This window comes from Silene latifolia, chromosome 11, assembly GCF_048544455.1.
Source record: "Silene latifolia isolate original U9 population chromosome 11, ASM4854445v1, whole genome shotgun sequence".
NCBI classification, from domain to species: Eukaryota; Viridiplantae; Streptophyta; class Magnoliopsida; order Caryophyllales; family Caryophyllaceae; genus Silene; species Silene latifolia.
Window position 1 is genome coordinate 197,104,938 of NC_133536.1, and position 22,709 is coordinate 197,127,646.

Consider the following 22,709-nt stretch of genomic DNA (forward strand, 5'->3'; position numbering starts at 1 on the left):
AAAAAAAAATACACTAAAACCCTACTTTATCCAATTTGTGTATTTGCCCATTTCTATCATGAAAGATATATTTTACTCCTCACTAATCATTGTTTTTGGACCCCCAAATTCTACTACTGATCAGATATATATTATTACATAGACTTGATGGGAGTAGTTATGGTGGTTGTAGGTGACCGTTGAAGTGACATGGGTAGGGTGGTCGAAAAAGTAGCATGTCGCATGGGGAGGGCGCGTGTGGCGGCGTATTTAAGGGGAAGGTAGATGTTGCGATGGGTGTAGGACGGTGGATGCGAAGGGGAGGGGAAGTATGGTCGTGGGTTGAGGTTTTTGAGGGCGGATGGGGTGGTCGGCGCTGGGAGGGGGCGGGGAGGGATGGTCGGGGTTAAGAAGGGTGATGGTAAACGTTTTTTTTTTTTTTTTGGTCATTTGTGTTATTGTGTATAACAAATGACAGGGTAAAGTCGGAAGAATTGTGTGGGATTTGCATTATGTGTAGCAAATAGCATGTCCTTTTATAAATTAAGTATATTACAATTACATTACAATAATATATGTAATTTTAAAATGCGATTTTTGATGATAACCCGTGTGGGCACGGGTTCAAAAACTAGTTGTAATAATTTTAAAAAAAAGAACTGAAGAAGAGAAAGATCAAAACCTGAAGATGTTATTGGAGATGCTATGCTGTATTGCTGTGTGTTTGTCCGTCTGTTCAACAACCTTTTTTATGTTTTTTTTTTTTTTTTTGTGTCGGATTTACTAAATAGGATGTTTAACTCAAATTTACCATAAGTCTCTCTCCTAAGATGGCTATATTCATCCTAAGATATCCCCGTCTTAAGATTAAAATTGGTCAAATTTTGTTATTTTTTTTTGTCTTATCTATAAAAGTTATAATTATTTGACCTGTTTTAAACTTAAAAGACAAAAAAGTATCCGTCTTAAATAAAAATGTGTCCGTCTTAATTTTAAGGTGAATGATGTAGGTTGTTTTATGGTGGAATTTGGTGGGATAATAAGTTGAACGGGGAGTAAATGACGTTCTTTACACGAGTAATGAGATGTTGAAAGAGATTGATTATAAGTTGAGTTTTGGTTTGAAAATGAAAATGAGTATACTGTCACAAAAACTGAAACTTAAGCCCGAATAAAATTAAACCGATTTAACTCAATTCGAATCGAAAACAATTATCCAACAAAATTAAACAAACATGTGATAGATAAATCCAACAACTACATAATTTAACCGATAAAAAAAATCACTAGATACAATCTCACAGGTTCCATAATTAAACATCATACATTCCATCTCGGCTTCAGTCTAGCATTGAAACCAATTATTGCATTCTTGTACAAGTCGTATGGTGTTATTTAAAGTTGAGGAATAAACCAGGTTGGTGGATTAAATATGATGCCGGCGCCGATATCATCTCCTTTATAAAATCGTCATGTTTTCTCACGTTTGATGTCATAAACACCCATATCATGTACACCAAGCCCTTCCACCACACCAAAGAGGTCAAATAAATCATCGGTGAAATATATACAGTTAGGTTGCAAAGATTTGGCCGAAACAGACATGGTAGAATTAACACCTACAAACAATGCCGCAAGATCTTCAATTTCCTTCCATCTTCTATCTTTAGGATCAAGTCTATAGACCACAAAACCAATTGTTTCATAACGTCAGTCAACATCGTAACTTTTTCCTCCTGAATTTAGTACTTCTTCCTTGAAACGTAATACCATGAGAAGATCAGAACCTGATTGTACCAAAGATTGTGCTCCTATCCCAGTTATAGTTATGAACTGCTCGAACATTTCATATTCACTTGTGAACTCCTCGAACATTTCAAATTTACTTAAAAGAATAATCCGTAGGCTTTACAAGCTCATGACCTTGGAAGTCCTCGATATTCCAATATACAAGCGTTGCATCATTGTACAAAGCAAATACATAACCATCCATCACCACCACATCACGCATCTTAACACAAAGCTCTTGCCTGACAAATACTGATGTCCATAATTGATCCCCGTGCTTAGCAAAAACTAGTTGGAATAAATCACCATAAAGTATCAGACACTTTGACCACAACGAGCCTGATCAAAAACAGATGGAATCTTCTTCACTCCCATCTCTCTTTTCAACATATGGGGGTCGATCTGGGATGGTTTCAACAGATGGAAAGCGAATTTCAGCCTTAGTGATTGGATTGAACAAACGTACATTGAGGTCACGGTCGACCATTGCAACCCAACCATAGTCTGAACCCCAACACCCTGTTCCAAAAGTCTCAGGGAGGTTCAGTTTGTAACCTTACTAAGATTAAAGATCTTCCGAACACAATGCAGATTATTGCTAATGTTTTCAGATAGCAAAAGCCATGGCACTGTCGGCCTCCACTGGCGCTTTATTAAGTACGAAACACGATTCCAAGAGGGACATACCGCTGAAAAATATTTAAAATCTTCTAAAGTTTCCAACTTCATTGCAATGTCACCAAGAAGATCGAGAGGCAAGGTCGACCAATCAGCAGCCATGATCTCTTGCCAATCTAAAAAAAAACGATTACAGCAACATCAGTAATTAACAATAACAATAATACTGATAAATAGGAAGGATAACAGAGAAAGGGGACAGGGGGAAGAAGAGCTAAGGATCTAAGAACTAAGCCTGTAGACAGACATATCTAAGCAAAGCTTTGTTTCATATTAAGTCGATCAATTGGGACAGCAAATATGTACAACAAGCATTCAGTGGTTGAACTAAGGGCGGTTAGCTAATTTAAAACAATTAAACAGAAACGGATCAATCTAGCAACGCAAAAATACAATAGCAACAATCTCATGTATCTCAAAACGTATCAGGTACTTTATCAAACCTGAAGATGTTATTAAAGAAGGAGTATAACAAAATCTAAAGTATAGACTGTCAGGTACGGCAATCGAGTTGATGTTGATTGTTGACTGTTGATTGTTGTTTGTTTAATAACCTTGTTCTTTTTTCAGCTAATACGGACGGCTAAATTAACCTATGTGCTCAAATTATGATTTCCTATTTTTTTTAGGAAACCATTGGTAAAATGACGCAAAAAGGATATGAAAATTAATTTTGCATTAAGTTATATTATTTTCACAGAATTATAATCTTCTAATTAAAATAAAATAAAATTGATAAATTATTGTTAAATCCTTTATTGATACTATTATTAGAAAATGTTCTGATAAATACTCGGCATAAAATAAAACTGTAAACTGTAATTGTGAAAAAAAAAATTGAGAAAATTTATAAATTGAAATCATTGGGTTTGTCATATACAGAGTAAAAAATCCTAACTTAAAATAAAATAAAATAAATTAATTATATGAATCGATCAAAAATTTTAGTTTAGTTTTTTCTTCATTTTCATAAATATATAACGAATCATGTAGACGGAAATCATTAATATGCAATTATGCAAAGAATTTAAATTTACAAATACAATATGAAAGTGGAACATATTTGTACAATTTCAAATAATTGCGTAACCTATTTGACGATTTTACACGAGTATTGTGTGGGGGTGTGCCTAATTATAATCAAATAAAGTTTGAATAAGTGATTCTGATTTCGCAATTTGAAAATTGAACAACTTTTATCTTTGTTATTTTATAAATCGACTTTGAATTTCTAATTATTAATCATTTCCGTTTCGTTTTAAACCTAAGGGGCTGTTTGGTTCGGGGTATCCAAGAAAGGGAAAGGGAATCATGAGAAATGATACCTTTTGTTTGTGTTTGTTTGAGCAAGAGTATGATTCCCTTTACCCTTTCTTTATCCCCAAACCTCTCTACATCCTTTCCTGCAATAACACCTCACAAACAACCCTAATCAGAGCTTGAAATCTCACGAAAAACATAGTGCACAAACACTGTTTTCGCGTCTTTTCAAGCGAACAGCCCTCCTTCTCACCACTTTTACCACCACCACCGACCACCTTTGCCTTCAACTCTTACCATAACCGGAAAGTTCCACTCCCACAATTCCACCACATCCAAGAACTCCAAAATCCGTCAAAAACTGACCCCTCAAATCGCGACTTGAAAACAGTTGCAGGCAAGTATCCGAGTAATAATCCTAATCAATGACTAGAAGGCAGAAACACCCATCTAGCACCCCAACCCGCAAATTAATGAACTCTTCTCCATACTCAAGTTGTGGCACCTCACCGAAACTATGATCATAAACTTCATGAGCCCAATGCAAAGTCCCATCAGCAAAAACACCATTATCACGGTCGGAGAAAAAGGGTTGGGGGACACTTGGACCCTCCGCAGGCTCCACCCAAGAATCAGCTCTCAAGCTATAAACCATAATAACTTGGCTAGCTACGAAAAGGACTCGTTCCTTAATCCGACTGGAGAATCCTCATAAACTTATAATCCTTAGATACCCCATCATACCCAAACCCAAAACAATACAATACCGGTGAGGTAGCGTCGAGGGCTTAGCCAAAAAGGGTAACCTTTTCTGAGTTCGGGTTGTCGGGTTATACAACAAGATGGTGAGGTGCACATCATAATTGCATAGGCACAACAACCCACCACATGGGCAAAACCTGTTCCAAACTGGTTTTCGAGGTTTCAAGGTGTCAAATTCAGCAGAAGAAAGATGAGGGGAAGAAAACAAAAAGCGGCAAATCAAGTTGGTTGAGCTAGGGTTTGAGATGGACCAACTAATTGAAACCATGATTTGCAAACACACTTTAATTGCAACAAGGGTTTTGCAGGGAATCTCAGTAAGATGTTAAAATTATGTTTAATTTATCCTGACGTCTACTTTTATATTATCATCATAGAAGGGAGAAAGGTAACCTCGCTCAGTTGGTAGTTCGTTACTTTGTGGAATGAAAATAGGCAATTTCACATGTGTATAACAAAAATACATGATGCTGCAAAGAGGGCTCCTCATTTCCTTCAAGTAAGGCGGACGCTATAAATGATGGGTGAAGTGCATTCACAATGCATGATGCTGCAAAGAGGGCTGCTCTTTTAACATATGCTTCCTTGTGGTCGCACACACCCCTGCAAGTGAATACAATATCATCACTGTTCATCAATTAAATCTAGGGAAAAAACCTCAATGAGAGCTAAGGGGGCGATGAGTAGTTTATGGAGAAAGAAGGAAGGGCGAAAGCCAGTGTAATTTAACCTAGATTTTGTTAAAATAAATGTCATTCATAGCCTGATATTAACAGGGACCTAAGACTTTTCCTTTACATATGGTACTTAGAAACCTGACTTTTTTCTTTTGATGTTGTTCCTGCAAAAGAGGCCTTTTAAGATATAAATACATCTCGCTCTCTTGTGATAAAGCATTTCTATTGCAACTCTCAGAGCTAGTGCCTGTTGCAAAATCTTTTACTGTGAAATATAAATTATGTTTTAGGATTGTAGAAGTGAATAAATCACCCTAAAATGTCATGCAGGTTGAAAGAGATATTGATGTTGCTGAAAAATTCATACGAGCGTTGCCTGTTGAACTAAGGCATGTAGCCAGTGATCTAGTAAGAACGCTCATACAAGCTCGATGTGCCGATATAGCAGTGGAAGGAGAGGAGTCGGCTGAAGAAAAGAGGCAGAAGGCGCTAGTTGCTTTGCTTGTGATGTGTCCCTTTGAATCTCTAAATGCTATAAACTTACATCCCCACCCGAGATCTAGGGAGGTAAAAACTAAATGAAGTCTATTCCCACATCAGACTGACACACTTGAACAACAACAAAGCCTTAATCCCAACATCGTTTGGGGTTGGCTAGCATAGATCATCATCCAAATCCGTCTAGGCTTGAATTTAGTAATTTGGTCATGACTCATGAGTAAATAAACAAAGTAAAAGAAAATAGAATAAAGATAAACAAAACAAGTGCATTACAAAAAAATAAAACAAACCAAGAAAAATGTGAAAACCGAAATTAAAGGGCAAAATAGGTTTGTAAAATAGGAGTAATAGGATTAAAAAAAAGTACAAAAATACATTTGTGACTCACTTCATAGGAAAAAAAGAAAGATTCAAAAAAGTCAAAGGTGAGTAATTTGTGAGTTGTGACGTGCGATCTAGACAATGGTCTACATTCTCTCACACCTTACAGTACTTTTTAGTACATGCTCAAAATAAAAATATATTTCAAGACAGATACACTTACTTCATCAAGGTCATCTGTTTTACGAAGTGCTCCAACAATATCCACCAACTGCGATAATTTTTTCTTGAGATCAGTGTCATCATCGGTCAAGTCATAAGGCTGTAAAGATGACTCACTCGATCCTTCAGAATCAAGAGATTTGTAATTCGAAGATCTTTGCTTCCTCTTGTTCCAGTAACACCAAGGCCTGGTTCTAATTTTTGCTCCAAAATAGAAGACGGAGTGGCAATCTCTTTACTCTCGGAATTTTGATTTGTGACCTTTGTGGTGGCCAGTCCAAACTGCAAGCAATTGTCAAGGAAAAGAGGATTTTTTGGGTCAATTGCCTTTGGAAAAACTAGTGGAATACTGCAAGCCATTTTCCTGACTAAATCATCAGGGTTTTGCAGTCTACCTGTTGAAAAAATGAGTGTATTATTACAGTCATATTTTGGAGCGCATAACATCCTTTGTTGAGTCCAGCTCTTCTCTTGACATGGTTTCAAGCATAAGGCCTGCAGCTGCTATTATATCAGAATCTCAAGTCACGGAATTAAACAAACTACAAAACATCAAGCTGAAGAGAAAAGTACACGCATATTAAAACAATTGTAACACTCAAATGTCCCAACTCTATCATTCTATTTTTATTGTTATGTTCTGGTTTACAGAACGGATTCCGCATTAAAAACCAATTTAGTGGATGAACTATGGCCTTAATTACAATGAGGGCCTCACAAGAAAACCACATTTATATTGTTATTGAAAGTTTGTACCCAATAATCAGAGGTAAAGGGCGTAAGGCTGGGTCGATCCGGCAGCACCTAGGATCAATCTGTGGCAACTGAACCTGTTCCACATGTTTAACTTGCTGAACCTGAACCTTCTGCGCTACTGGTTTAGGTTTCCAAACCTTCTTCACTGGCTCAGCCTTTCTCTTTTGTTCATGCTTCTTGCATATACCAGCCTCATGTCCCATGGCTTTGGAGCTGGTACACGCAACAGGTTTCCATTCATAGTGTACAGGTTGTTTTTGCAGCACCTCGTTCTCATCAAAGAACTCCACAGAGTCAGGTAAGTGTTGCCCCATCTTAACCTCCACCATGAACCTGGCAAACCCCAGGAACTCTTTCTCTATCGTAGGAAGTGCAGACCCCCAAAATTTCAGGTCAAGATTGTAGAACCTAACCCAAATTGGTACAACATCAACATTGCCTTTTACTATAGTCTCAGTAAGGTTCCGGGACAATAAATGGTTTATTGTCAAAGAGAGGAGTCCATCTTTCAGCACCGTATCCTTATCCTCCATTTTGGTAAATCGAACAATACAGATCCCATTCGGTTTGAAAGCCACATTAGCAACTGAAAATTTCTTCCAAATTCGGTGTACAAATCCCCCAATAATGCGACTTGGTGGATTTGCACCCAAAACAAAGCAACTAACAGAGGCAGCCCAATAATCAACTTCCCCTTTCACATCATCAGCAGCTATTTTAAGCAGCCTTCATCATCTGTAGATTTATCTTCTGAGATGACGTTTAGTTCCTTGTTGAGATTGAATGCGTGTAGTTCCGCAGCCTTCAAACTCTTGCCTTCTCAAACAGTTACCACTAATTCACTCAATTCTCTACTAATACTAGTTTTTTGTGTTTATTATTTGACGAATTATTATTTCTATTTTATTAGGAGTACTACTATTACACGAAAACTTCCTAGATCTAGCCATTGTTGAATTTAGGTTAAACTTGAGCTTTCTCCCTCTAACTTAATTGGCTGCTCATTAACTGGTTCGACTAAATTGATACTTTCAACCGCAGCAATGGTCACATTACTACAAGTGTTTGTTAGATGTCGGTTGTCAAATTAAATGAGGGAAACAGAGCTTTTCCTGCAGAATCAAGGGTGCATTGCTTTCTGGCCTCCGTTCATCCCAGCTCAAGATATTAAGCACAATGAGTGTTTTAGGTTCTTCTACAAATGTATAGGATACGACTAAGCGTATGTTTATATGTGATTTTGACCAAGTCATTCGTTTACTTTTAATAAAAATACCCCTCACACAGAACAAAAAGGTAAACAAATAAATATCAACAATACAACATAAGATCATTCAAATAAATGCGACTTGAAAAAAGCTAGTTATCTATATTCTATATCTATAAACCAACCGCTCTCTGCCTACACCATTTCGAAAAACAATCAATGCATAGATATCATCAAGCAAGTGAAGCAACTATTGTTAGGCTAAAATCATCAAAAAGCAGAGCTAAGAAGTCTACAACGACGGCCTAACTATCTAATCTATGAATCAATCCTCAAGCACAAAGATTGCAATCCTGGCAGATTTATTACATAAATTAACACTGTACAATAAGCGAAATGGACATGATTTAAGAAAGGGATGAAAACCTGATAATATCGAAATAAGCAAGTTTGGAAGCGGCAGAAGACAGTTGAGGCCAAATGCTCTGTTGAATGCTACCTTGGCACGCAAAAGCCGATGTCTCTGGTAAAATTTGGCTTACAAAAAGGGGAATGGTTAGTAGGTAGAAAAGGGTGGGGAATGGGAAGTAGATGAAGGGGGAAATGGAGTGAGGGAAAGTACGAGCTGCACCTAAACAAAGGGGAAAGCAAATGGGTTTATCAGTATGTGTGGGGTTGTAGGTGTGGTGCAATGGCCTGAGCTGGGACCATATCTTTCTTCATGTTTTGGGTCCAGCCACATTCACCAGGTGGAAATAGGAGAGGGTACTGCAGCAGGTCGTAGCAGCCATAGTAGTGTAGAATCCTATGTGAAACACTATTTCTACCAGCCACTATAATATGTGGGCTGCTTGATGCACTTGACGGAGAACTTTCTGACCAAATCCCAGCAACCGCGTCAGATGTAGGAGCATTGTACACACACTGGTCAGATGATGTGTTTTTATTTACAATGATTTGTGTTTCTTCTGTAACCACAATTTCTTTGAGCAATCGAAATAAAGTGGTATAGGGGTTAGCCCTTGTCACATCTATTAAGATGTCAATCACATCTTGTCGCAACTCTGGAAAACAATTCTTGCGGTTTTCATTTTCATGTTCACCATCATAAGAATATAGTTGCGGGTACTTAGGCTCCCGTCATTCGGTATTAAATTTGGGACATGATGATATATTTGGCCGAGCAACTTGAAGACAGAAATCCCCTTTTGTGTTTTGGATTCGAAGTCCCTTAAGTGAGCTGAAGGCAAATAAGTTACTGTACAGTCGGGCATATTTCTGGAAATGAACGGCATCCTCGTCCTCAGAAGTAAATAGCCTCACAAATTCTCTTGGATAACCGTTTCGGGGTAACATGATAGCCCCGTCCCCTAAACAAATTATTTTAGATTCGTACGCGAACTTAAATGCAAAACATTTGTCACACTGTTGTATCATTGTGGATGCTGGTGGGACTATCACAGCATTTATACAAACAACCAATTCTGTCAGTATGTTGTTTCGTCTTCAATATAACAGAAATATTAACAATCTAGTAAGGGACGCACCCTCTAGGCCGTCCAAGCTCGTAGGTTGCCCTTTTTGGGGGGCGAGTTCCTCTTGCTTGGGCCCCCGGCTACACTGCGTTTTTCACAAATAAATGGCAACAGTTCAGTCTAAAGATAACGTTTCAATCTATCGTTTTGGCATTTCAGTATAGCGGTAAAGGACTAAAGGGTACCCGGCCATGGCAGCGTTAATCTGGCTTCGCATTCGACGCTTGCGTTTTCCAAGGCCAGGCGTAGCTGTCGGCGGATAGATAGGGAAGTTCTCTATGCGTTTGATGTGGGCGGCGTTAGTTTTCTGTACATATATGGTTAGCAAGCAATATGCTTAAATTGTAGTAAGAAAAAGACTGGGCAACACATTTCCAAAGTAGGCTAAAGGGCATGTATACCTATATGGCTATATTGTTGTCCATAATAATCGGAAGTGTTGTAAAGGCAACGCTATATTGTTGTTCCTGCTTCGGAAGCTCCTTCGAAAACCTGTAAAGGAAACACTGTGGGTTATGTGCGCGAACATACAAATTGGGTCTTGGGCCATATGAACAGGCTAAGGGCAACATTACGTTTTTCCCTTCATGTGTGACGACCCAGCCTATCTCAAGAAGCCTAAACAGCAGCAGTTCCAATCGACAACATTTATCAAGCCTGATTTGTGCTGTCAGGACAGTGGTCATACGATGCATCGTGACCCCTTAAGGAGCGTGTTGGAGAGTGGTACACTAACTGATAATTGCATTTTTTGGGAGGTAACTAACAAGGTAAGAACTCTGCTATAATCAGCTCACTATGGTGGCAGAACGCGGTAAAACTATATGCTCAGTTACGATGGGGTATCTGACCTGTAGCATGTAGCGTGAACTCAATTCAGGCTGTAATAGTCGCAGTGGTGACTGGTGAGCCATTACAATAAACTATTTTGTGGTCGATGGTTTATGTGTCGCCTTGACTATGGCACTCCTCCCAACCACCCCCCCCCCCCCCCTCACAAAGGTCTGTAGTATCCAGAAGGCAGATTAATTGAGTAACAAACGCTTGTGTTTGAAAATGTGTTCAGCTCACCACTTTTAGGGAAATTAGGCCAACAAACTCCAACACCAACAACAGCACTATCAGCAGCTTGCAAACCAACTGGGAGCCAACTCAGAGCACACCTACATCAAGATAAGAGCAAGGGTTTAATCGCATAGCCAGTAGCAACGAGTGTAAAGTATTCAATGCGCGCAGAACTGTCGTAGGGCGTGGTAGAGAAGGTGTTGTAAATACACGGGATGATGGCCGGACTAGTTGTCACAATGAAGGTTTACACTTGCACTTAGCGCCAATGCTACTAATATAAAACCGTTCAATACAAACAATTTAAAAGACAAACACCAATTACATTTGAATTGGCACGCAAAAGTAAGCCATAACGAGCACTAAATATTACACATGAACCATCAAGTACATACACACCTTATTTAGAATTACAACCTCTGATCAGGCCTAAGTACATAGCGTAAACCAAAGAAATACAGCCTCCGATCAGGACCAACTACATAACGATATAATACTTGGCTAGTGGCAACTTGCCAACATAACGATATAGGTAACAACCACCATTACATCACCACAATCCACCATTAGCAAAAGTGACCTTAAAAAACGATTCGAGCTCTGATGGGACCTTAAGAAAACCAGGTTCTCACTTCCTGAACAAACCACCACAGTTTTGGGAGGGGACATTGGTTTATATCTACGTTTCTTGGGTGGGAGAGGAGGGGAACTAATAATAGGTATCTAGAAGTCTTCGCCTTGTGGGGTGATGGGATCTTGTTCAAGACGGAGGCTAGAGGGTTCTACCACTTCAAGAATACCCTCAACCCTTTCCCTATCAGTCAAGTAGCTCTCTCTTACAAGTGCACATGATTAGTATTGGCAGGGCTGTGGTTGACGTCAATTATTTGAAGGTTGTAAACAGGTATTAGGTAGTCTATCACTTTCCTAGCGAAGCTGTTGTGGGCATGTTCTACCTCATCACAGCAGGGGCCATCAGAAACTTTTCAGGAGCATTTATGCATTTATTCCCAGAGGCATTACACTCATCCAAGAGGTATAGCTCCCTGGAAAATGCTTGATGGTTTCTATTTTAGTATGGTTAATTGGAACTTTGGCGAAGATCTCATAAAGTGTCGACATGTAGTCGATATAAATGTGCCTAAAGCCTAGGGGGCTCACAAGTAGTTCTTCCAAAGGCACTCTTTCCTTTCCTCTTTCGATTCGTTCATATTCCATACGCTTTAGGCTATAGAGCCTAACACATCTCTTGGCCACCCTTTTTTTAGCAAGCATAATATCCTCTATCACTAAACTAAACTTCCTCATTAAGTCCCGCACAGCACATTTAGCTGCCTGTTCACAGGAAGCCTGAATACTTGAGGCACTGCTACCAACATATGTATACATAACCGGACAAGAATTTGGTCCTGACTGTGACATAAGCATTGTTTGAACTGATGTCCAACATCTGGTAAATAGGCTCAGGGAATTCCAGGAAGGCGGCAATCTTTTGCAACAATGGGTGGAAGGGGAGAACAACCTGCGTAAGTGGTGGCGCCATCTCTCGTACCTGTAGCATCTCAGGGCTTTATGTGATTTTCTTTAGGGAATACAGGTATAACAAAAGGCCAGCATAGATAGGCCCTTATACAGAATGATGAAGATTTGTACTACTGCCTAACTGGCCCTTACAGAATGCTTTATGTAAAAACGCACCACATAATTTTTCACCAACTGTGTAGGTTGGATTTATACAGTATAATGGATATTTTGCTAACTCCATAGAGTGATGTCATATTAATTAACATATTTTTTGAGTCTAAAGGCTTTAAACAGATTTCGGTTTTTAGTTCCCTGGATTTGATATGTGCCACCTCCCTTTTTTTCCTAACAAAATTCAGTTGTACAAGAATTCAAGAAACGTAGAATAAAACATTTGCTGCAGATACGCCAACAATGTATTTACATTTTTCAGTGCAATTGACCATACGTAGTTACATATAGGGTTCACGGAAATTGCTAATGCATATAAAAGTAATTAAGCAGCGTAATGTCACTAACACGTCATGTAAGATATAACAGAATATATATAAGGCATGAAAGTAACTACAAATAGTCTACCATTCTTAAAAAAGGGAAGCCATACCTCTGAAATGTTGGGGAAGGAATTTGTTGATGATTAATGGTGGGAGTTAGTTGTACTTCCTCTCTGTAATCTCCTTGCTCGGTTCAGCTATTCGGTGGAGGGTGAACATGGACACACACACATATATATATATATATATATATATATATATATAAGGAGAGATGCATATAGACCCTGGTTGATGGAAGCTGTGATGGTGCAAACAGTGAAGAAATGTCCTGCAAACAGTTTCCAGTAAGTTAGTTTAAATAAATAAGAAATAAACATTTAAAATCTGGGTTCAAAGATTGCCAAGTACAACAGGATTGCCACTCTAACAAAAGGTATGTTGCTGAACATGACATCTCATTATGGGAGATATGTTGCTGAACATATGACATCTCATTATTAAATATTATTTCAGATATCAGTGCCAGAGTTTCACTTTTCATCGAAAAACATGTTATGGAATGGCATAAATAGTCTCTCTCTACTCTCTACTACTGATGCTCCATCACATCCCTGCTCGATATGAATTTAATAGATCACTGGCTACCTGCCTTAGTTCATCAGGCGATGCTCGCATGAATTTTTCAGCAACATCAAGAGCTCTTTCAACCTGCATGGCATTTTAGGGTGATTTATTAACTACTACAATCCTAAAACATAATGCTGGTTAGGTAAGAGGTTATGCATTAAAGACTGCTTATTTTTTCAAAGACTCGGACTCTCTGAGTTTATACTCACTTGCCATCTCCCCAAAATAATCTCAACTATACATCATCTCTTCTGAATTTACACCTTTATCAACCAGAGGAGGTATTATTGACCGAATCATTGATAATGGACTTAAAACTGGTCAGTGAACTTTGTTATACTAACTTTTTTTCAAATCTTTGTTACTTTATTTACTTTGCAATTCTCGACGCAATTTTCATCTTGGGTCATTCGGAAACAGCCTCTTTGTTTGCTAACACAAGGGTAAGGCTGCGTACATCCGACCCCCCCTTACCCCGCAATTTGTGGGAGCCATTGAGGCACTGGGGTAATGTTGTTGTTGTTGTTGTTGTTATGAAATCCCACCTCTTCCCCATCAGACTATTCTCTTATATTACTTTCTTCATTCTCTACCGTCTTCTTCATCTTCCTTTTGTTTTCTTTAATATGTCATTGTCATGTAATAGATGAAGAAATAAAATTGAAAAAGTCGACTGAAAATGGAGGAGCAATTGTCAGTGATAGATCCACTTGAAAATGAAGGAGCAATTCCTCAGAGAGCTGATAAGGTGTAAAATCGGAATAAATAAATCGGAATACAACATCCTAATAGGCTAAAAACAACAGTACTCCATAATCATATGTAGAGAGAGCTATTAAGCAATTAAGCATTGAGTCGGTAATTTAAATTCTTTGAGAAGATATACAACATCCTAATAGGCTAAAAACACACATTTCTAATTGCAAGATGTATTACACAACAATCTATTCACAAAAGATAGTCTCTCGATTACATCTAAGACGTTCTTAACGCCAATTTAAATTCTGAGAAAATATGGAATTTTTAAAGCCGTAATTTCCTTTTCTCTTTGCGATTTCGTCAGAAAGCAAACCTATTTCTTAATCGCCGGCCGGAGCATATTCCACTGCCCTCATGCCCTAAAGCCTGCGTCCCATGTGTTAGCTTGTCCCAATGAATTTGTAATCAACAATTTCAATCTCATGTTAAATTCAAAGCAACAAAATCTACTTTTTATCAACTCTCCTCTTCACTCGTTTTTTTCAAGGTTTTGTGTGTAGCATCCATTTCAACTCCACTTTTCATTACATCTTGGTTCGAGAGAGTATGACACGGATAACAAATATTTTATAATGAGTTTTACAAGAGGATAGAAAAAAGAACGAAAGAGCTATAGTGAGGGAAAACAAGAGGTTTCAAAACCAAACGCAAAGGAAAGTAAGAGTTAGTAATGTAACTACCCTATAAAAGGGAAAATAGATACCCAGCTTTCGATCGCTTAACCTTACAGGTCATGAAATATCTTAGGCGGGAATAATAGTTCCTCTACTACCTCTTCATCCCCCTTCACCACTCCCTATGTTCCCCATGGTATCCTAAGTTTCGGGCTCCATAATCCTGTAACAAATTACTCTCGGTCCAAAAGAGCCTAACATATGGAAAAATATGCCTTCTACTACAAGCCCAGCTCTAGTTAATTTGCCATCCTGGATATCTAGTTAATTTGCAATACTATACCACAAGTAAAATAAAACCAATTAATTAAAAGAACACTTGTGGATCATCATACCAATTTTTTAAATCATACCTATATCTACCAAAAGCACAACTCAGACACGCATACAAATCCAAATCCAAAAGATAATTGATTTTGTACCCTTTCTAAGGATTTATCCCCTAAAATGAAGTTAATGGATTGGGATGAGACTTTCTTCGCCTTTGTCCACAAATTCATACTATTCCCCTCTCTCTTTTTTCCTCTCCTCGTTGTTCCTCTTTCTGATCTCACTTTCTATCTCTATCTCCTTCCCTTTTCTTCACAGATTCATATGTACAAACTAAAGTTCAATTAGAAGTTTAGATTGTAAACGATTTCTCGATACAACTTTATGTGTATATTCCACAAATGTAAAATATGATGATTCCCTTTGAGATAATCATTCACATGAGTTCTAAAAACTGTAATGAATAGCACAATATAATTTTTAAGAGCTTACTGAGAACTTGATAAGTTGTGAGCCTTCTATCCACCCACAATCACATATCTATCTGAAGTTAACATTACAAATTATTGCACAGTTGTAAAGAAAAAGGGTTTCACCTCCATTTACTGTGTTTGAACCCGCTTTCAGTTCTTTGGTCTAAAAATATGGCCTCGAAGAAGCTTCAAGCCCCTGGCAAATATTACATAATCTGTTACAGAAGTAGCATGTCACATATTAAAATCTGAAAGAGGCGCTACCTATGACATTCTACCATATGACCTCTGCTGAAATATGGAAAACACTAACACTAAATACTGTGATCATTTTTTTTATACCCAGATTCAGAGTCAGAGCAATCTAAAAGTATCCCATACAAACTCATACCAGGCATAATCCCCAAGAGATATACTAACTTCTCTTAATACTTTCTAACCAATCTAGGACTCGTCTGTTTCTACATTTGATAGCACATTGTCCTAACCTCATTCTCACATCACCTTGAACATGTTTTACCAGAACTTCAGGACTCAACAATAAGGCCTCTATTCTGCACTGATTTCTACTCTGCCATAAGTAGTACATGAGGCAGGCCAAGATTAGAGCAATGGTCTGTTTCTTACAAGCAGACAGCTGTCTCCAATCAAGCAATGACCTCCATTCCCTTTCCATTGCAAATATGGGGAAAATGTATTCGTGATACAAACTTAAAAGGATATAACCAACCCACCTGCCTATTTTCAATGATATGGTCAGCAAAAGAGAAGTTGCAGAAGAAAGAGTATGAAGAAGGGTAAACAAATATCTAGACACATAGAAACAGGACAGGACAACTGCAAGTCTCTTATTCACTTCCACTATCTCCTAAAAATGTTATCAAGTCAAGTCTGTCATTATACTATTAATGACCAAATATGCACACCTTCAAAAGTGCAAAACATAACTAATTAAACTACACCGAGTCAAAGGCAACAGCAATCTGAAGACCACAATTTCATAAATGAGAAACGGACTTTGTAATCAGCCCAAAACAATATTTCTGCCCCAAAAATAACCCAAATTATTGAAGTTACAACGCCAATGCACCGGGACAGAGGGAGTATCCCTCAATTTAGCGCGTTGGTATCACACGTAAGACCTTTCCACATACTATTTTGTGCTGAAAAATGACAGTTTTAAGAAGCCAAATTTGAGAGTGGTACCAGCTGCATTTCTGGGCTAATTGTAAGATCCAGCGATCAAAGATTGGCCAAGTGGCAAGTACCATCTCCAAGCCTGCACTACTGTTTCATCTACAGTTCCCGATGACATTGTTGATGCAGGCTGAAAAGGAAGTACTATATCTGCTGGCAGGAAATTGGACTTTCCCTCTGATAGAATGAGCAACTGGACTTCTGCTGGCATCTCCATATTGTAATACTGAAAATCATATTCAACCTGAAAAGTAGTTTGAGTTGATTAAACGATAGGTTATAAACTTCAAGAAGATACCATTCAACGCATTGTGCGAATGTCAGCTAGATAAAGTCCCATCCAGCATTACGACACTGCCTAAAGGGCTCCCCCAAGTTGCGGGTATAGGAGAAAGATGTACACAACCCTACTCCTGTGTTTTAGATGACCCAAAATAAAAATTACGTCCAGAAAGCATTTATGTACTGTAGTTTTGAACACTACCTTCTGCAATTCCGTCAAGTTCTTCAATGATCTCACATTTTCAACTCCTATAGTGTTGAGGGTTCCTGCCCCCAATTGTGTCTCGTCTATGATAACGTGAGACCCTTCAGCCAGCTGCAGAACTCCAGGAACTAATCTGTTGTCCAACAATAGAAGTGTAAAGAACGGTAGATTGCTAAACGAATATAAGGATGAAAAAGTGATAAACTACATACCTATTTGCCAGATAATTCTTTTTTGGGGGAAAGGCAAGCAGTATTAAGATACTCAATTGTGAGAGGTATGTGCTAAAGTTAAACTAAGATCTCTGGCAATCTGAATAACACCTTCGTTTTCTAACAAGCAGATTACCATTAATTAATCTGCATTTATCAGAAACAAAGTTGTAAACACAGAACAGAAATTACCTTCTGCGAACATAATTAGAAATCAAACCAAGTGAAAATAAGACTAAAAATCACCTTTCAGCATATGATCTAACTATTTTGGATTGTGATCTAGACAGGGGATCACAGCCTGAACAACCTCAGTAGAAAGACCCTTCACTAAAAATACATTATAAACAAGATTCTGTGCTGTAATTGGTAAGCGAGGCAGCCAATTGGAAGCAACATCTGCAGGAAAGGAAAAACAGATGATAATTCTATCATTGATATAGGTTAACTGTGTTGGCAGCTAATAATATAAATGAACTCAACCATGCTTTAAACATTATACCATTACTACAGTTAACGCAAGAAATCAAAGCAACAGAAGACTCGCCACCCAAAAGAGATACTACAAATGCTATATTAGCATATTGCACACACACACAACATTCCACGCCCTTCCCAAAAAACAAAAGAGAAAATTGGGACGAAACGAAGCTAGCTTATATTCAGTTTCAGATGCAATATTCTATAGTCCGACTTGGTGTTAGTATCGTTTAGTGCCTGTCCCAAAATAGGTCATCACAAATCGATCCTCGTCGCTGCACCATAAATACAGCCAACGCTATGTGAAAAACGGTCGCAATAACCATCTAACATTTAGAGGGCGTTTGGTTCAGGGGTTACAGGAAAGGGAATCAAATAATCTCATTCCCTAATACAGTGTTTATTCACCCCATTTTCCCTTACCCTTCTTTAGATTGGTATTACCCCTCATTCCCTGCACCCCCTCCCCCTCTCCAAGATATCCCGTACACTTACCCTATCCTCTACATTACCACCAACATCCTCCACTTCAACCATCAACACTCGTAATCAACACACACCAACCCATAGGGGAATCAAGGGGTATTCATTTTCTTTCCCTTGTGTCCCTTACCCCTTCATTTTCTTCACTTCATTCCCTTACCCCTTCGTGAGCCAAACACCCCCTTAGAAATTACTTTGTAGTTGAAATGTGGTGTTAGGTTCATGGTTTAATACCATGAACCCGAACCTTCTATGGTTTTCTCCAACCCTCCCTAGGGAGCAATCCATTAATGACAACCCAAATGTAAAGCTTATGCATATAATTTCCTGCATCAACGATGTTCACTTATTGCATCCATTCCCAATAGCACATTTATTAGCTACATTACCTTTCTTACTTTCTATTATATAAATTTATCTTGTCATTAGAAACTCTATCATCAACCCATACAATCAAACCAAAAACATTAAGTCAGATGTGTAAGGAATTTTTATTCTCGACTGATGAGTTAAAAAAAAAAGTTATACCGTAAATCAAAACCGAGCTAACGTAGGAAATGCAACCCCTCGATAGAATACTTCCCAAAGCTGACTCCTCTCACTCTCTGAGGGAACTTCTTTCTTGAGCTGAAAACACCAATTCAAAACGCTACACAAGTCAAACAAGACATTGAAAATCAACAAAAAAACCTTATATATACTCTACTCCTTTCAACCTACAATAATCATTGGAGCTTCCAACATACTTATATATTCCCTCAATTTAGCCAGCTGCATTTCTGGGCTAATTGTATGATCCAGCGATCTAAGATTGTCAAGTACCATCTCCAAGCCTGAATTACTTTTTCATCTAGAGTTTCCGAGGACATTGTTAATGAAGGCTGAAAAGGAAGAACTATATCTGCTGGCAGTAAATTGGACTTTCCCTCTGATAGAATGAGCAACTGGACATCTGCTGGCAATTGTATTTTGTAATAATGAAAATCATATTAAACCTGAAAAAACCCTTGAGTTGATTAAACGATAGGTTATAAACTTCAAGATGATACCATTCAACGCATTGTGCAAATGTCAGCTAGATAAAGTCCCATCCAGCATTACGACACTGCCTAAAGGGGTCCCCCAAGTTGCAAGTATAGGAGAAAGATGTACACAGCCCTACTCCTGTGTTTTAGATGACCCAAAATAAAAATTACGTCCAGAAAGCATTTCTGTACTGTAGTTTTTTGAACACTACCTTCTGCAATTCCATCAAGTTCTTCAATGATCTCGCATTTTCAACTCCTATAGTGTTGAGGGTTCCTGCCCGCAATTGTGTCTCGCCTATGATAACGTGAGAACCTTCAGCCAACTGCAGAACTCCAGGAACTAATCTGTTGTCCAGCAATAGAAGTGTAAAGAACGGAAGATTGCTAAACGAATATAAGGATGAAAAAGTATTAAACTACATACCTGTTTGCCTGATAATCCTTTTTGGGGGCAAGGCAAGCAGTATTAAGATACTCAATTGTGAGAGGTATGTGCTGTGTGAAAGGGAGTAGTTTCTTCATAGTAAGAGTGAGAGGGCTCGCAAATATTGATGCAGTTTCCTTGCTAAAGCCAGTTAGGTTAAGTGAAAGCTTTCCCACAGCTACAGCATCAACTCTATCATGAACCTGGAAATACGGACGCATGAACAAGCTTAAGCTACCATGTAGGAGCAATTTAGAATACAAAAATTTTAGAAAAAAATATATATATCATGAGTTCATGACATAGAGCTACAATAAATTCAAGGAGTGACCATTTACACTCCTTGGTTTAACAAGATTGCAGATCTTGTTGCAAAAGTTAAAAATGGGATTTGACAGCAATATCTTCAAGTTTCAAGTCTTACCAACACACAAGCCCTAAACACTTGTCATAATTAGAAAGCCTTGTACAAACGATAAATACTTGTATAGTTCTCATTTAATTATACAGTTCAGTGGTTCGTTTCATGTTTAAGACTGTCCCTTTCCAATGCTTGTACTCTTGTAGATCATGCAACTCTAGAGACAATCATTATAACTATGAGCATAAAAACTAACCCGAGAAAATAAGTGCAACAACAGAAACTGAGCAGCTACTCCATCATTTCCAAGAACTGTCGTGAGGTGAGTAAGCAAGCTGTCCCTTATGCTTTTGATCAGTGAAGGATTAGGCTACAAGTAACCACATCGAAGTTAACATGTAATCCAATAAGAATGAGACTGCAAAAAGAAAACACAAGCCAGAATACAAAGGTGTATAATTACTTCACTCAAGGGTGAGCCCTAAACAAAGTCGTTCACATCAAGCTTCCTGTGCGCAATACAGTGGATACGTGGTACCTGCAAGATGAACTAGTTAAATTGACTTGGCTACCAACAAAGCATTTAGAAACATCCTTTGTGCAAATACGGGAGGTTTTCAAACTCAAAGTCATCAAAGCATGAAGCAAAGGTTGAGTAATAAGTTGACATCTGTGGAAAAAAAAATTATTTTCCGGGTATTAGATCCTTGTAGGGTTACCAATGAATCCACAGGTTCTACGACTCCAACAGATGTCATGGAACGTAGCTATATGAGACATAAGAACTTTCAAATCAGAATCCAAGATGCAGCTTGCAAACCTTCACTGGGGGTTATTGTGCCAATTCATCTTCATAAAGGCTGCTGGACAGCTGATCAGCCTCTTTCTGGTTTACACTTAGCTCTGAATCAAAACTGAGGACTCCAATAAACTCAAAGATTTCATTCAGTTTTATATCAGACTCAGGTGAGTTTTACACCTGCACAGAGAAAGGTGCAAATACGTGTTCAATATTAAGCTATAGCAATATACAAGAACATTTTCAAGTGAAATTTTTCTACATCGACCACAAACTGTAAACTGCTTAGTGATTGTGAAGCCTACCTTAACCAGACAAGGAAAACATGATGCGTCAAGATCAAATCGCGGAGAAAAGGCAGCAGAGGTTATCTCCATTTACCAAGTTTAGCTGCACTTCAGATGAGGAAGGACACCCCTCTTCTCTCTGTGGATAATAAGAAATACTTGAAGAGGCGAGAAATATTCACACACTATTTACTTGGAAACACAGGGAGGGAAAGTACCTAAGTTCTTCGACCAAGCGGTCCCTAGGTTGCAATACTGTAAAAATCAGGGTTGCATAAGGAGTTGAAAACTAAAGAGTGTCCATTTTAAGAAATCAAAGCTAAGATCGCAATTGAAAATATAGAAATCACAAACGACTTTTCTGAACATTGACTTTTTGACTCATTACTCTCCTCAACTAAAGAGCCTCAACAAATTTACCAAACATGATACACCGGATCACATAAAACGTCGTGATTCGATTGTAATAGTGAGTACTTCATAAAAAAAATAAGATGGGGTTCACTCACCATCTTGTACAGGGAGAAACCTCAAAGAGACAAGAACCTTAGGTTAGTCTAATACAGAACAAGAAAGAGCATAGTAGCTATATACATCCTCAAACCATAAAAACTAAGTAGTTTCCTTGTAGATTATAGACGTCTGTAAAAGAGACCATATATCCGGAACAGTAGTAGAATCCTAGTACCCATCCCAAGCTCATCAAGGCACACAAAGCTAATATAGAGCTCGAAATTTATTAGAACCCCTAATATTCAGGAATCAAAACATATGCTCTTTACTGTTTTTCCCATCACCCATCATTACAGAAACATCAAAGCCTAGCAAGCTCTACAGGAGCACCAGCTTCATCGACATCCCTCAGACTCACAATACATAACAAAGCAACAAGAGTTTAATTGTCGAAAACCCAATGCCTTAAATAAGTTTAAAATTTCAGAGAAACATATAGCACCCTATCGATCACATTGTGTATGCAACATGCAATTCTATTACTATTACTCGGGACAAATAACAACAGAACATAACAATTTTGATCATATTCATCTCGTATATGGTAAGGTATGTCATACGTATAGCAATACACAACCATTTTCAATATGGTCATCATCTTCATACAAAACTTCACTTGACACAATCACCTCAATCATATTTTCAGCCTTTCTTTATTATACAAACATAACCAGCACATTCTAGTTTCAAAATTCAAACAAATTATAGGTAAAGTTCGACAATTTCAAATCTTGCCACCACAAATGTGCATCCTATAACTAAGATGAAGCTCAAAAAAAAAACTGAAACTTACAGGGACACAATAAAGCAAGCGACGATCCCATAACCGCATATCAGGGGTCAAAGCCATTTGAAGCTGACAAACA

At 38.2% G+C, this 22,709-nt stretch overlaps 1 pseudogene; it reads right to left on the reverse strand.

The window, feature by feature from the left end:
* Positions 1 to 1,151: 1,151 nt before the first annotated feature.
* Positions 1,152 to 22,693, reverse strand: LOC141614602 (mini-chromosome maintenance complex-binding protein-like; annotated as a pseudogene).
* Positions 22,694 to 22,709: the final 16 nt, after the last annotated feature.